This window comes from Muntiacus reevesi, chromosome 5 (assembly GCF_963930625.1).
Source record: "Muntiacus reevesi chromosome 5, mMunRee1.1, whole genome shotgun sequence".
Classification (NCBI taxonomy): Eukaryota; Metazoa; Chordata; class Mammalia; order Artiodactyla; family Cervidae; genus Muntiacus; species Muntiacus reevesi.
Genome location: NC_089253.1, coordinates 36,449,751 through 36,464,025, shown reverse-complemented (window position 1 = coordinate 36,464,025; position 14,275 = coordinate 36,449,751). Strand labels below are relative to the sequence as shown.

Sequence of the window (14,275 nt, the reverse complement as noted above, 5' to 3'; positions counted from 1 at the left end):
CTAGATCCTCCCTGATTATTATGCACCTCCCAGACCCAAACAGAGGCACCCATTTGTTTTAGCACCACTAAGAGTGAAACTTTTTATTCTTTACTGAGATTAGGGTTTGCAGAGCACCAAGCACAGTTCACCAGCATTGCTGTGCAGGAGTGCCCTAGTGAGAGTGAGTGTGTTTTAGGAGAGGCCTGACTGATTCCTGAACCAGTCCAAGCATTTACAATGCCAGAGTCAGGCCAATCCTGTCATTTCCTTCATCATAAACAGAGAAATACAGCCACAGGAAGACATCACCCAGGATCCAGGTCTTTGAGTTGTTATCTTCCTCTGTGCCCCCTTGAAAGGTGCTAATACAGTGGCCTCGAGAATCCTGGGGGAGTCAAAGACACACACCAGTCAGCCTGAGACCTTACCTACAGCTGCTCTCGATATCCAGACTCAGCACACTTCTTGGTTTTATTTCCCTCTTTTGGTAAAGTATCAGGTGATTTTCTCAGCAGCTGGGGATGTGAGGGTTCATCCAAAAACGAAAAGGGCCAAGACATGTGGTTGCCATATAGCCCGGGAGTTGGGGATGGGAGGAAGGGAAATTTGGGATTATCAGAAGCAAAGCAATACACAGAGGACTCATAAACGACAAAGTCCAAGTGTATAGCACAAGGAACTATATTCAATATTCATTGAGAGAACTGTAATGAAAAGAAAAGGAAAAAGAATATATATTTTTGTATGTGTGTAACTGAGTCAGTTTGCTGTGCAACAGAAGTGAAGGCAACACTGAAGATCAGCCACACTTCAATCCAATTGTTCAGAAAAGAGCAAGAGTGTCCCAGAGTCCTCCTCACTCTGTTTCTTTCCTTCTGAATCCTGGCCCATGCTTTCTCTGCAGAGAATGCTGGTTCTTCTCCTGCATACCCACAATATGTTTTTGTTTCACTTTTACTTTTGTTTTGGAGTATAGCTAATTAACAATATTTTGAGTTTCAGGTGGACAGGAAAGGGACTCAGTCATACATATCCATGGATTCTTGTTCCAAAGACACCCCTCCCATGCAGGCTGCCACATAGCATTGAGCAGAGTTCTCTGTCCTACTCAGTAGCTTGTTGCTTGTTATCCATCTTAAATACATTCATAGCAGTGCTCACAACACATTCTTTAAGACTTTGCTCAGGCACTCTGGGGAGATTCCTTGGACCCACACTCACCCTCTTTGGCCACTCCAGGCTTGGATGGGTGAATTACTCTGGTGCTCCACCCCCACTGGTGGGTCCGTAGCCCTCCTCACCACTGATCTGCTCCCAAGGCCCATTTGAGAGGACCTTGGGATGCAATTTCCATGGAATCCAGTGTAAATTAGCCTAGACCCAAGCAGGTCTCCTTATGGCTCCATGAACTGCGGGGTTAGAATTACTGGAATTCCCTCTCTTCCTCAAACCCCTCTTTGAGCCCATCAGCTGCTCTGAACTCTCATTGGGAGCTGACATGAAGCCACCGTCCTGTGCTGGGGCTGAGCAGTCACTGTGCACCCTTTATTCACCTTAGCATCCAATTTTCCACCGAGGGGACTTGTACTCTAACTCACAGAAGGGAAACTGGGCTTAGCAAAGGGAAGTTGCAGCCAGGAACTAGGGTAACCAGGCAACTTATCATTAAAACCAGGATAACTTTGCGGAGGGAAGGGAGACTGTTAATTTATGCTGGGACAGCACACTGGGACTGTCCCCAGCCATTCTACTTGTCACATGGCTTATTTCAGGGACTGCTAGAGCTGACATTCCGTGTTCATGCATCTGAGAGCTCTGATTGAATTGAAGCTCTCTGAGGACTGAGGACCTCAGTGTTCTGCTCTCCTTGTGACTTTCACCATGCCAGCATGGTGTGGCGCCTCCACATTTATTTCAGGATGATCAGTGTCCCAGACGGACCTTTACTCTCAAGTGGTTGGTGTTGTGGGAGGCTCTGGCCCAGCCACAGAGGCTCAGGGGCTCAACAGCATCTGCAATAGTGCGAGATGGCCTGCAGAGGGCGGGCTCCCCCCAGCAGCAGCCCAAGAGATCCTGCAAGTTCCAATTTGAGAACCACCCCCCAGGGTTGTCCCCTCACCTTGAGGATGTAGGCTCGAGCTGGCCCTGAGTACTTGATGCCGTTGATGGTGAAGATAAGAAAGGGCAGGGTATTGACCGCAAAACATGAAACACAGTGCTATTAGAGAGGGGGCGAGAGGTTGGCCTTGGAGATCCTTGTTGTGTCTGGAGACTGGGCGTGACCCTTTGGCATAACCCTTCACCTTGGAACCTCGTGGTGTGGCCCCGATGAGCTTCTGGATGTTATTGACCAGCATTGTTGGGCCAAGGATCAGTGATGTCCCAGTGTCCACAATGGCATGACATCCACAAGAACAAGCAATGACCTTCCTTTTCATGGAGATGCCGAGACATCAGGACAAAGCAGGTGTCAAGGTTACTCTGAATCTCCCCAATATTGCCCCCTAACCTACTGTCTTTTTCCTGAACAACTCTTCATCTCTTGCCCTGGCTTTTCCTTTGCTCTGATCACAGCACCTTCCCTAACATCCTTGATGCAGTACTGGATTATACCAGGCTCGCTTGTACCTTGACACAAGCTGGTCTTGTTTCCTGGAAGACCCTCCTCCTCTTTGAGTAGCTAATTTCTTCTCCTCTTCCAGATTCCAGCTTAACTGTCATGGTTTCCGGGAAGTCTTTCTCCCAGTGTGCATCAGTCTCCTGTCTTGGTCACTCTCTGTAGACCCTTCCTCATGTCTGGCATGTACCAAAGTGACCGTTCACTATGTGACTGAGTCATTTCTTGTGCATCTGCCTTCTTAGATGTGAGGGAAAGGTTTATTCTCATTGCCTCACTAGAGTGCCTGGCACATAGTGGATGAACAATGTTTATCTGTTCAATGAGTGAATGAAGACTGAAAATAATGAATGAGGATCATCCAGAGAGCTGTATCCAGTGTCGAACAAAAATGGGTCAAACACAAAGTGAAGATGGAGGTTCCCAGGAGGAGCAGATCCTCATAGGCGAAGGGGAGACCGGCTGTCCTTGCAGAGCATGTCTCCCAACACTGTTCACTCACCCAGCTCAGACACTGAGGCCCTGGCCACGTTATAACTGACTAGCCCAGGGGAAAAGGAAAGGCCAGCATTTTTCTGAGGGTATTGCGTTTTTTTTGGGGGGGGGGAGGTCCGAGCTTTTAGAGTATTATGCAGAAACCCATCAGTCATTGCCCCTTGTTCTCAAGTCATTTCTGTATCCCACCTTCCTGATTCTCTCAGTTACAGCACCTGCCGCACCGTGGGCCTGGGGTAGGATAGGGAGCTATGGCTGCATGTGGTGTCTTTTATTATGAGTTGCTTCCAGGTCTCAGGACTGTGACTAACCTCTCTCCACTGCTGACTAGTTTCTCCCTAAGGAGACCAGTTTTCCCCATTTGTTCAGGACTTTTCCTGTTTTTAAACTAACATTTATATGCACTGAGAAATTCCTTGGTCCCATGTAGCTCTGGATAGTTGGTCATCTTATCATAACTCTGTTCAGGATGAGGAAATTCTCCCTAATCCTCTTTTTACCACACTGTAAAGTCCTCTAACCATGCTCCCCACCTCACACTCAGGGGTGCAGTCCTCCCCCAGCTGCAAAGGCCTCTCTGGACCCTGTGAAGCACCCTGGTCAAAGCCCTGGTGAGGAGCCTGGGGTGATTATGGATCCATGCATGGTTTGTGTATCTTTGTGTTTGTGTGTTTATTTGTGTGTATATTTCTTTGTGGCTCTTTGTGTGTGCTTGTGTGTCTCTGACTGGCTATGCATGTTTATCTATGCCTGTATGTGTTTATGTGTCAGCCTGTGTGTTGATATGTGCCTGCTTGTGTATTTGTACGTGTCTTGTGCCTGAGGGCAGGAGGAGAAGGGGGCAACGGAGGATGGGATGGATGGATGGCATCACTGACTCAATGGACATGGGTTTGGGTGGACTCCAGTAGTTGGTGATGGACAGCGAGGCCTGGCGTGCTTCAGTTCATGGGGTTGCAAAGAGTCGGACATGCCTGAGCGACTGAACTACCTGACTGACTGACTGTGTCTCTATGTGTTGTTGTGAGTGGTATATATGTCCGTTGACTGTATGTCTCCGAGTGCATTTGTGTGTGTCTACCTGTGTCATTGTACAGAGGTGGGGGTATCACTTGAGGTGACCCTCAAAGGGAAAGGCTTACCGGTCCATGTTTACACACCAGTCACCTGCTTGGGTCAGTGGTATCCACTTGAGCTCTCCCTGGTAGCAGCCTTTGTCCACACCACCAAACATTTCCACACTGCCCTTCCCCCTGCATCTGTGGAGAGAAGAGAGAAGGGGATTTGGGGGGGACAGTAACAACAGCACTATCAGGGCTGTGCTTGTCTACCCATCAAGGCCCTAATGAGCTCCCTATTTACAGATGCAGAGATTGAGCCTAGGAGGGATTGAGAACCAGGTTGAGGCTGGTAACTGGCTAATGAGTGGCACAGAGGTTAGAAGCTGAGTCACCTGGCCAGGTTCCACCCACCCAGGCTTCTGCAGAGACCCTGGAACTCCTGAGACCTGAGTGCTCAGATAAACCATCAGAGGACAGTGTGATGAAGGGTTTTGGCCTTCCCCTTGCCCAACTTGTAGTTTTCCAGAAAAATCAAGGACTGAAAGCATTAAGAGTGTGGCTTCTGGTCACCCAGGGTTGGCTTCACTGGCCTGTGACCTGTGCTATCCATGGGGCCCCACAGTCAGGGTCCCCACCTCTGCTATCCCTGTCTTGAAATTCCCAATACTTGTTGAACAAGGGCTCCCACACTTTCATTTTTCACTGGCTCCTGAATGTTGGGCAGCCAGTATTTGGTTCCCAGTGAACTAATAGTGAGGAAGGTTTATTTCTGTCCTCCCTCTCCTTCCTTCCATATCAAATCCACCAGCAAATCCTGTTGCCTTTTTTTCTAACTTGTATCCTGACACATTCCATTGGTCTTCCCCTTTCCTCACCCCTAGACAAAGCCGCTTCTCCTGAGCCCAGGGGCACAGTTGTGTTCCAATAAAACTTTATTTATAAAAACCAGTGGTGAAGTAAGGTGAGGCCTTGGGGCCTTAATTATCCTGGGTTAGTTTATCTCTCATGATACTTCTGTATCAAGTGTTCAATAATTTTTGTGCAACAGAAAGCATCTTACAGTTAATTGGTGAGAGGGCAAGTAGGTGAGGGCAAGGGTAACTAGGTGAGAGGGCAAGTTAACTTGGTAGAAGCCAAACACAGGCTCAGAAACGGCACCTTGATTCTTCAGGTTGTCAAAGATGGGGATGGCTCCTCTGATGGACATGTCGGGGTAGTCCAAGCTCAGGAGACCATCAGAGGGTGTATTGTCAAACCTGTTCAGCTCCAAGCTTATGCCAAATGGCTGGTCAGTGCTAAAAAGGTCCCCAATCTGTGTGGAGAAGAGTATTCCCACATAAAGATTTAGGAAGTGGGGCTGGGACTAGGCTGGGGTGCATTGCCATTAGATCCTCAGAGAAGACTGAGGCTAAGCTGTGTCTTCGATGGACCTCAGATGGTTAGATCATGATGGGAGGGAAAGTTGGGTTCTATTTGTGTGGGCTGTGGATTTTAAAGCATCTGCTCCTCTGTCAAATTGGCCTCGAGCCCTCGGTCCAGGTGGGGCAGCCAAGAGACTCAGGTCAGGACCCAATGGTGCCCCCTTCAGGACAAAGAGTAGAGAGCAGGAGAGCCTTCTACTGGCGTCACCATGACTGATGATAGAAATGGACTGAATTGATTGCAATGTATTTTGGAATCTGCATCTGCCCAGGATGGCAGACGCCAATTACACAATGTTGTTGGCATGGTTCTTATGACATAAGCTTCTGGGAAATACACTTTGGGGATATGTGTGTCTTTGTGTGAGTGTGTATGTGGGAGAGAGATTAAAAGAGGGAGGGGAAATACTGAGGTCATTTGGGGGAAGGACTTATTAGATTCTGAAAGGCCCCTGGAGTGAGAAACCATTTATGAGGTCCCACAACCTCTCTGGCTTCCTTTCCCAGCCTGGATATCTAAAGTGCTTGACCACCCCCAGGGTCCCCAGATTAGTTTTATCCTGTCCCCAGACATCTTACACCAGCTTCAGTCCTGACAAGCCAGTCCAGCTCCACCACTTACCTCATATGTGACCTCAGCAAGACCCTTGCTGTCTACACCTCAGTCTCCTCATCTGTATCACGAGCTCATCAGAGTACCTGCTGTGTGGGGTTGCTGCAGGATTAAATAAGTTATTACCATGAAAGTGCCTGGAACAGTCAGAGAATATAAAAACGGGTGCTATTTCCCCTCATCTTGCTCCAATAACAATGCACCTTGAGCTGCTCGTGAGCAGGGGAGCTGCAAGTCCAAACCCCAAGGCACTCTCTGGGTTAGCTAAGCTGGGAGTTTGTCTGTCACCACAGGCGCTGTCTCCCCAGGGACAGGAACGTGTGGGTAAGATGGCCAATATCTATGGGAGTTAGAAAAAGATGGGCTCTGCCAGCTGGTCCTGCAACTGTTTTGTAAGCAGCAGTCACTCCGTAGTCAGTCCTGACTCAGTTTCTGTTTCCACATTATCCAAATGGAGTCATAAGCAAGAAATCCCTTCATTATCCCAGTTCCATAGATGATACTGAAGGGCGTGTTCATATCCCGATAAGTGGAAGACTAGTAGTATTTGAAGGCATTGCGTGTATCTGCAGACATGAGAGATGAGGGTCATACAGGTGCCAAAGGTGGAGTAAGGGGTGTCAGGGAAGTAAAAGATGGATGGATTGGGAGGTTCTTGTGCTCACAACATGATGGACTGTTGCAAAAGTTGGAGGGCACCCACAAGTCAGATGAGCCTGTATCAAAGATAACCTGAAACTCCTCAGAGGGTGTTCCAATGGTGATGTTACCCAGAAAGGACAACTACGGGGACCAAAAGGGGGTTGGTTAGTACAGACTTGGCTCCCTTTGATTCCCACACTGCTTCCTCCCTCTGGGTGTCACATGTCTCCTGAGATCACTTTCCAGCCACTGTGAAGCTCACAACCTTTGTCAAGAGGTGCCTGCATTTGTTTTTCTCTGTGCTATGTGGCATACAGGATATTAGCCCTATGATCGGGCTTTGAAGCAGTACCTCTTGCATTGGAAGCCCAGAGCTACAAGCACTTGACTCCAGGGAAGTCCTAGTACCTTCATTTGAGGAGGTCTCTAGTCTCCTCTTCAAATCCAGCCTGGGCACATCCTTCCCCAGGAGGTCCACCTTGATCAACCCTAGCTGTTCCCTCTAAACTCAGACCATATCCAGTATACACCACACATCTCACCCTCTCATTTGACATGTATTTACTCTTTACCTATTTCTCACGCTGGCCTGGGCATTCTTGAGGGCAAAATGAGTCCTTAAAATATCTAATAAAAATAATCACAGTGTTAGATTCCTATGGCCTTACACAGATTAGGGGTTCAGTGACATTTACTGCTGTGGTTCTTGCATCTGTGGAAGTTGAACTCCTCTGCCTGGGGATTAACACTTGCTTTGCAGTTGGCTTTATCCTTTGACCAGAGATGGCTCACTCTTCATCTGTAACTGAGTGGCACTGTTAGTTCAGAAGGAGCAATCTCCCTCAGACTAATGACACATCTTTGACACAGAAATGGATGTTTACCTGCCACCTGGTCATTGCTGGTCCCAGTCATCACAGACCAAGTGTTGAGGATGAGAATGCCTTCTCCTGTGGGTGGGGTCCCTGTTTCCCAGTGTTTCTGCCTCCTGAAGGAGTCCCAGCTCCAGCATCCCACCTGCCACCTCCAGAAGAACTCCAATGCTAGGCCACACCCCAGGGAGCAAGTGGAGCACCATCCCCCCAACACACTCACATCAAGGAAGTTCCTTATGGGTACAGAAGTTATATTTGAGTTATCAGTAGAAATCTGGGACAGTCTATAAGCATGTTCCTTCAGGAAACTGTTCAGCAGTTTCTTTTTCATGGAGAGGTTCTCCCATGGTCTTCATTTTCATTAGAGGTATTGACAATTAGCTGTCTCTGTTAAGGTATAAATGTCATTGTAATGGCAGTGTGTACTTTCCAATCATTTTTATGAGTCATCTTATTATCAGAATTTTATGCATGTACCATGACAAAGACATATGTTTGAATACAGGTTCTGTTCCATAATCTTTGGTAAGCCATATGACCATGTGGTGTCTCAGTCTCTCCCTTGGTAAAAAGGTGGAGTGTAACAATTCCCACCCTCCAAATAGAATATTTGCGGGATCACTGAAGTGATGGATATAAAGTGAAGTGAAGTGAAGTCGCTCAGTCATGTCTGAATCTTTGTGATCCCGTGGACAGTAACCTACCATGCTACTTGGTCCATGAGATATTCCAGGCAAGAATACTGCAGTGGGTTGCCATTTCCTTCTCCAGGAAATCTTACCAATCCAGGAGTTGAACCCAGTTCTCCCACATTGTAGGCAGACACTTGACTCTCTGAGTCACCAGGGAAATCCGATGGATAAAAAGTACCTGATAATAGGAAGTCTCAACAATGAAAATCTTTAGGATTGCTTTTGACATCCCACTATATCCTCTTTTTGCAGGGGAGGAATTTGAAATGCAGGGAGATTGAGAGTTGGCTGTGGTTACACTGCTCGTCACATGTAAAACAATGTTTAAGCAGCTCTGTCCTTCTCCATGTTGAAATAGGAGAAAGGGTTGAAAAAAGAATCCAGGAGATAGGGAACAAAATAAGGAATTAAGAGGCTCGAGAAGGAAGGACAAGACAAAAGAAAAATTAAAAGGAAAGGAAACAACACAAAGAGTTCTGCACTCACAGAGGCTTACAAAGAGATGGAGACATAAGTGAGAGAGACACAGAGATGCAGACATAGACATATACACTGAAGCAGAGAGAGAACAGAGAGGACATGTAGAATAAAATGTAGAAAAGTGCTATTCCACAGGACCACACCTACATCCGCACTAGCTGTGTACTGCTCGGCCGGGGAATGCACAAAACGCAGGTGCAACCGAGTAGGCGCTTTTGTGGAATACCCGAAAACAGGAGCGGCCCACAACGCAGGGCCCGCTCCATATACAGCAGCCGGGAGCCTGAGCAGCGTTGACGGGGAGACCACACACCCGTGAGCGGGGCAAACCCAGTGTGGCCAGAACACCGTGAGAGCTCCCCACACACAGCGATATCTGCCTGCAGCGCCCCTCCCTCCCCGCAGCAGGAGTGAACCAGCGAACCTGAACAAGAGACCACCTCCGCCCGCCTGTGTCAGGGCGGAAATTAGACACTGAAGAGACCGGCAAACAGAAGCCAAATAAACAAAGGGAACCGCTTCAGAAGGGACCAGTGCAAGAGATTAAAATCCCTGTAGGGAACACCGACTACCCTGGAAGGGGCCTATAGATATCGACAAGTGTAAGCTGGAACAAGGAGTTATCTGAAACTGAACTGAACCCACACTGACCGCAACAGCTCCAGAGGAATTCCAAGATCTATTTTGACCTTTATTTTTTTTTAATTAGAAAAAAATTTTTTTCTTTTTTTTCTTTTTGATTTTTTCTCTTCTAATGTCTTTTAAAACTCCCTATTACTCCCCCATTACTCCTTAACTTTCATTTTCATATACTGTTAAGATTTTTTTTAATTAGGAAAAAAAATTTTTTTCTTGCTTTTTTTTTTTTCTTTTTTTCTCTTATTTTGTTAAAGTCCTCTATTCCTCCTCTACTGCTCCTTAACTTTCATTTTCATTTCTCTATAACCTTGCAAAAACAAAAAAGGGGGAACCTTATTTTTAAACCAAACTTCATGTATATTTCCAAAATTTTTTGTGTTTTAGTTTTTAATATTGTAGTTTTAAGAGTCTAACCTCTACTCTAGATTTTTAATCTTTGTTTTTCAGTATGTGATATAAATTTTGGACATTTAAGAATCCAATATTCAGCTCCCATTTTTATTCAGGAGTGTGTTGATTACTCTCTCCCAAATTTGACTCTCTGTTTTCTACCTCAGAAGACCTCTATTTCCCCCTTTCTCCTTCTCTTCCCAATCCAATTCTGTGACTCTTTGTGGGTGTCTGGGCTATGGAGAACACTTTGGAAACAAACAACTGCGTAGATCTGTCTCTCTCCTCTTGATTCCCCCTTTCTCTCCTCCTGCTCATCTCTATCTCCCTCCTCCCTCTCCTCTTTCTCAAGTAACTCTGTGAACCTCTCTAGGTGTCCCTCACAGTGGAGCATCTTTTCACCATTAACCTAGAAGTTTTATTATCAGTGCTGTATGGTTGGAGAAGTCCTGAGACTACAGGAAGAATAAAACTGAAATCCAGAGGCAGGAGACTTAAGCCCAAAACCTGAGAACACCAGAAAACTCCTGACTACAAGGAACATTAAGTAATAAGAGACCATTCAAAAGCTTCCATACCTACACTGAAACCAACCACCACCCAAGAGCCAATAAGTTCCAGAGCAAGACATACCATGCAAATTCTCCAGCAACGCAGGAACATAGCCCTGAGAGTCAACATACAGGCTGCCCAAAGGCACACCTAACACATAGACCCATCTCAAAACTCATGACTGGGCACTCCATTGCACTCCAGAGAGAAGAAATCCAGTTCCACGCACCAGAACACCGATACAAGCTTCCCTAACCAGGAAACCTTGACAAGGCAATCGTCCAACCCCACCCACTAGGTGAAACCTCCACAATGAAAAGGAACCACAGACCTCCAGAATACAGAAAGCCCATTCCAGACACAGCAATCTAAACAAGAAGAACAGGCCGAGAAATACCCAACAGGTAAAGGAAAATGATAAATGCCCACCAAGTCAAACAAAAGAGGAGGAGATAGGGATTTTACCTGAAAAAGAAGTTAGAATAATGATAACAAAAATGATGCAAAACCTTGAAAACAGAATGGAGTTACAGATAAATAGCCTGGAGACAAAGATCGAGAAGATGCGAGAAATGTTTAATAAGGACCTGAAAGAAATAAAAAAGAGTCAATTAAAAATGAATAATGAAATAAATGAGATCAAAAACACTCCGGAGGGAACCAAGAGTAGAATAACGGAGACAGAAGAGAGGATAAGTCAGGTAGAAGATAAGATGGTGGAAACAAATGAAGCAGAGAGGAAAAAAGAAAAAAAAAACAAAAGAAATGAGGACAACCTCAGGGAACTCTGGGACAATGTGAAATGCCCCAACATTCGAATCATAGGAGTCCCAGAAGAAGAAGACCAAAAGAAAGGCCATGAGAAAATACTCGAAGAGATAATAGCTGGAAATGTCCCTAAAATGGGGAAGGAAATAGCCACCCAAGTCCAAGAAACCCAGAGAGTCCCAAACAGGATAAACCCAAGGCGAAACACCCCAAGTCACATATTAATCAAATTAACAAAGATCAAACACAAAGAACAAATATTAAAAGCAGCAAGGGCTAAACAACAAATAACACACAAAGGGATTCCCATAAGGATAACAGCTGATCTATCAATAGAAACCCTTCAGGTCAGAAGAGAATGACAGGACATACTTAAAGTAATGAAAGAGAATAACCTACAACTTAGATTACTGTACCCAGCAAGGATCTCACTCAGATATGAAGGAGAATTCAAAAGCTTTACAGACAAGCAAAAGCTGAGAGAATTCAGCACCACCAAACCAGCTCTTCAACAAATGCTAAGGGATCTTCTCTAGACAGGAGACACAGAAAGGTTGTATAAACATGAACCCAAAACAACAAAGTAAATGGCAATGTGAACATACCTATCAATAATTACGTTAAATGTAAATGGGCTGAATGCTCCAACCAAAAGACAAAAACAGGCTGAATTGATACAAAAACAAGACCCCTATATATGCTGTCTACAAGAAACCCACATCAAAACAAGGGATACATACAGACTAAAAGTGAAGGACTCGAAAAAAATATTTCACGCAAACGGAGACCAATACTCACGCAAACGGAGACCAATACTCACCAATACTCACGCAAACCAGGAGTTCCAATACTCATATCAGATAAAATAGACTTTCAAATAAAGGCTGTGAAGAGAGACAAAGAAGGACACTACACAATGATCAAAGAATCAATCCAAGAATAAGATATGACAAGTACAAATGTATATGCACCCAACATAGGAGCACCACAAGATGTAAGGGAAACCCTAATGAGTATGAAAGAGGAAATTAATAGTAACACAATAATAGTGGGAAACTTTAATACCACACTAAGACTGGTTTTTTGTTGTTGTTGTTGTTGTTGTTGAAAAACCTCCTATATGTCCTGGCTCCTCTTTGATCTCATCAGAGCAGTCCCTCAGAGCTATGAGAGGTGACCACCACCCCCCGAGGTTTGAAGTTCTCAGAAAGTTTGCTGCATCAAACAGAGTTGCTGACTTTTAGGTTGCAGAATTTTTTCAGTTGACACTATCAAAGCATTTGCTGGGAGTGAGCTCTGTCACTGCTATTTGTGTAATGTGGGTGTAAACAAGCCACGGGTCCTAATGAATTTTGAGGGAATATGGACGTATAAGCCAGCGTGAGTTTAGGACAAAGTCTTGAAAACTTTGACAACAGCACTAATGAATGATACACAGAGGACAGAGTAGAAAACTGGAACGAAGGTCAGGACCCAGGATGGTTCAAGCCAATGTTCAAGATCATGAGATTTATCCTGTGGGCAGTGGGAATCTTTGAGTAGATGAGTAAAACTATGGAGATTGGAGGATAAAAATGGAAAGTGAGGCTAAAACAGAAGAAGGAGTTTAAACAGGTTAAGAGAAACAAGAAACTGTAGAAACAGAATGGGAAAAGCTTTGGACACCGAGTGAAGGTCATGGCCACCAGCTTCCAAAATTCCATTTCAAGAGGAAGTGGGAGTGAGGACAGGTATTGTGGAGGGTTGTTTACACTGAAGAATCAAGACTTTAGCAGGGGCATAAAGACCAACATCAAGTCTCTAAGAGTTTCCACCTTAAAGAAAACCTACATTTACTCTATGGCAAATTTTCAGAGTAGAACAATGAAAAGGTTAAATGGGATACAAGTAGATTTCACTTTAATTTGCTAACAGCTTCTGTTATTAACTTACCATTGTCATTTGCTCTTTGCCAGCATCTTGCTTAGACTGGGGCAGGTGTGTGATATTTGAAAATGTTAATTTCCTTCCAGTTTTCAGAGCCTATGGAAGAAGGAGTCAAAAGGTAATACTCTAGATTAGGAAGGGGTGGTAGTGAATAGCTTTGTGGCATTCTAGAACTCCACTGAAGAAAGCTCCCAGCTCTCTGCTTCCTACTTGCGTTTCAAAGGCAAAGTTAAATGAAGTTAAAAGGGAAAGTGGGCAAAGGAGTAAGTGCCTGGATGAAAAGGAGGAGGAAGCTCCTCTGGGTTAAGACGGGTGGTCCACGCTGAGGCTGGTTCTCCTCCTGTCACGTCTGCAGGAAGAGGCAGAACTTCTGACTGGAGGTCCGTGGGTGCTGTGGTCTGATCCCTGAGCACATGCCCTTCATAGATGCTGGTGTGATCCCCTAAGACAGACCTTTGTTCCACCTGGGGCTTGGGAGGGGTGCCTCTGTGACTTGCCCAGAGACAGTGGGCCCTGGCATATCACCTTGTGGCTGGGGGAGCTGGGATATAATGGTGACATCACGGTATCTGCACAAACACCACCCCCCTTCATTTTCCTTTTGACACCACAATAGTTTGTAAAATTCAGAGGAGTCTATGGAGGACAAAAAAATAGTGGGATATATGTTCTTTCTGACCTGGAGGGGAGAAATTGAACTTGAGTTAAAGGCATGTGACATGATGTACAAAATGAGAGTGAGCAGAGCATAACAGATAAAAACACAGTGTCTGAGAGCGATGCTGCTGCTGCTGCTGCTAAGTCGCTTCAGTTGTGTCTGACTTTGTGTGACCCCATAGATGGCAGCCCATCAGGCTCTCCCACCCCTGGGATTCTCCAGGCAAGAGTACTGGAGTGGGGTGCCATTGATTTCTACACTGAGAGCGATGACTTTGGTTCAATCCTACTCCATCCATCTACCAGTTCTGTGACCTTCGACAAGTCACTTGCTCTTTCTGTGCCTCATGTTTCCCCTCTTTAGATAGGGAATAATAATAACAGAACTTTAATGAGTGAATATGTGTGGGGTGTTTTGTTTGATGATAAATGCTAATAGAGGTTTTCCAAGAGAACACACTGGTC

At 45.5% G+C, this 14,275-nt stretch overlaps 1 pseudogene; it reads right to left on the bottom strand.

The window, feature by feature from the left end:
* Nucleotides 1–214: 214 nt before the first annotated feature.
* On the bottom strand, nucleotides 215–13,714 carry LOC136169274 (pregnancy-associated glycoprotein 1-like; annotated as a pseudogene).
* Nucleotides 13,715–14,275: the final 561 nt, after the last annotated feature.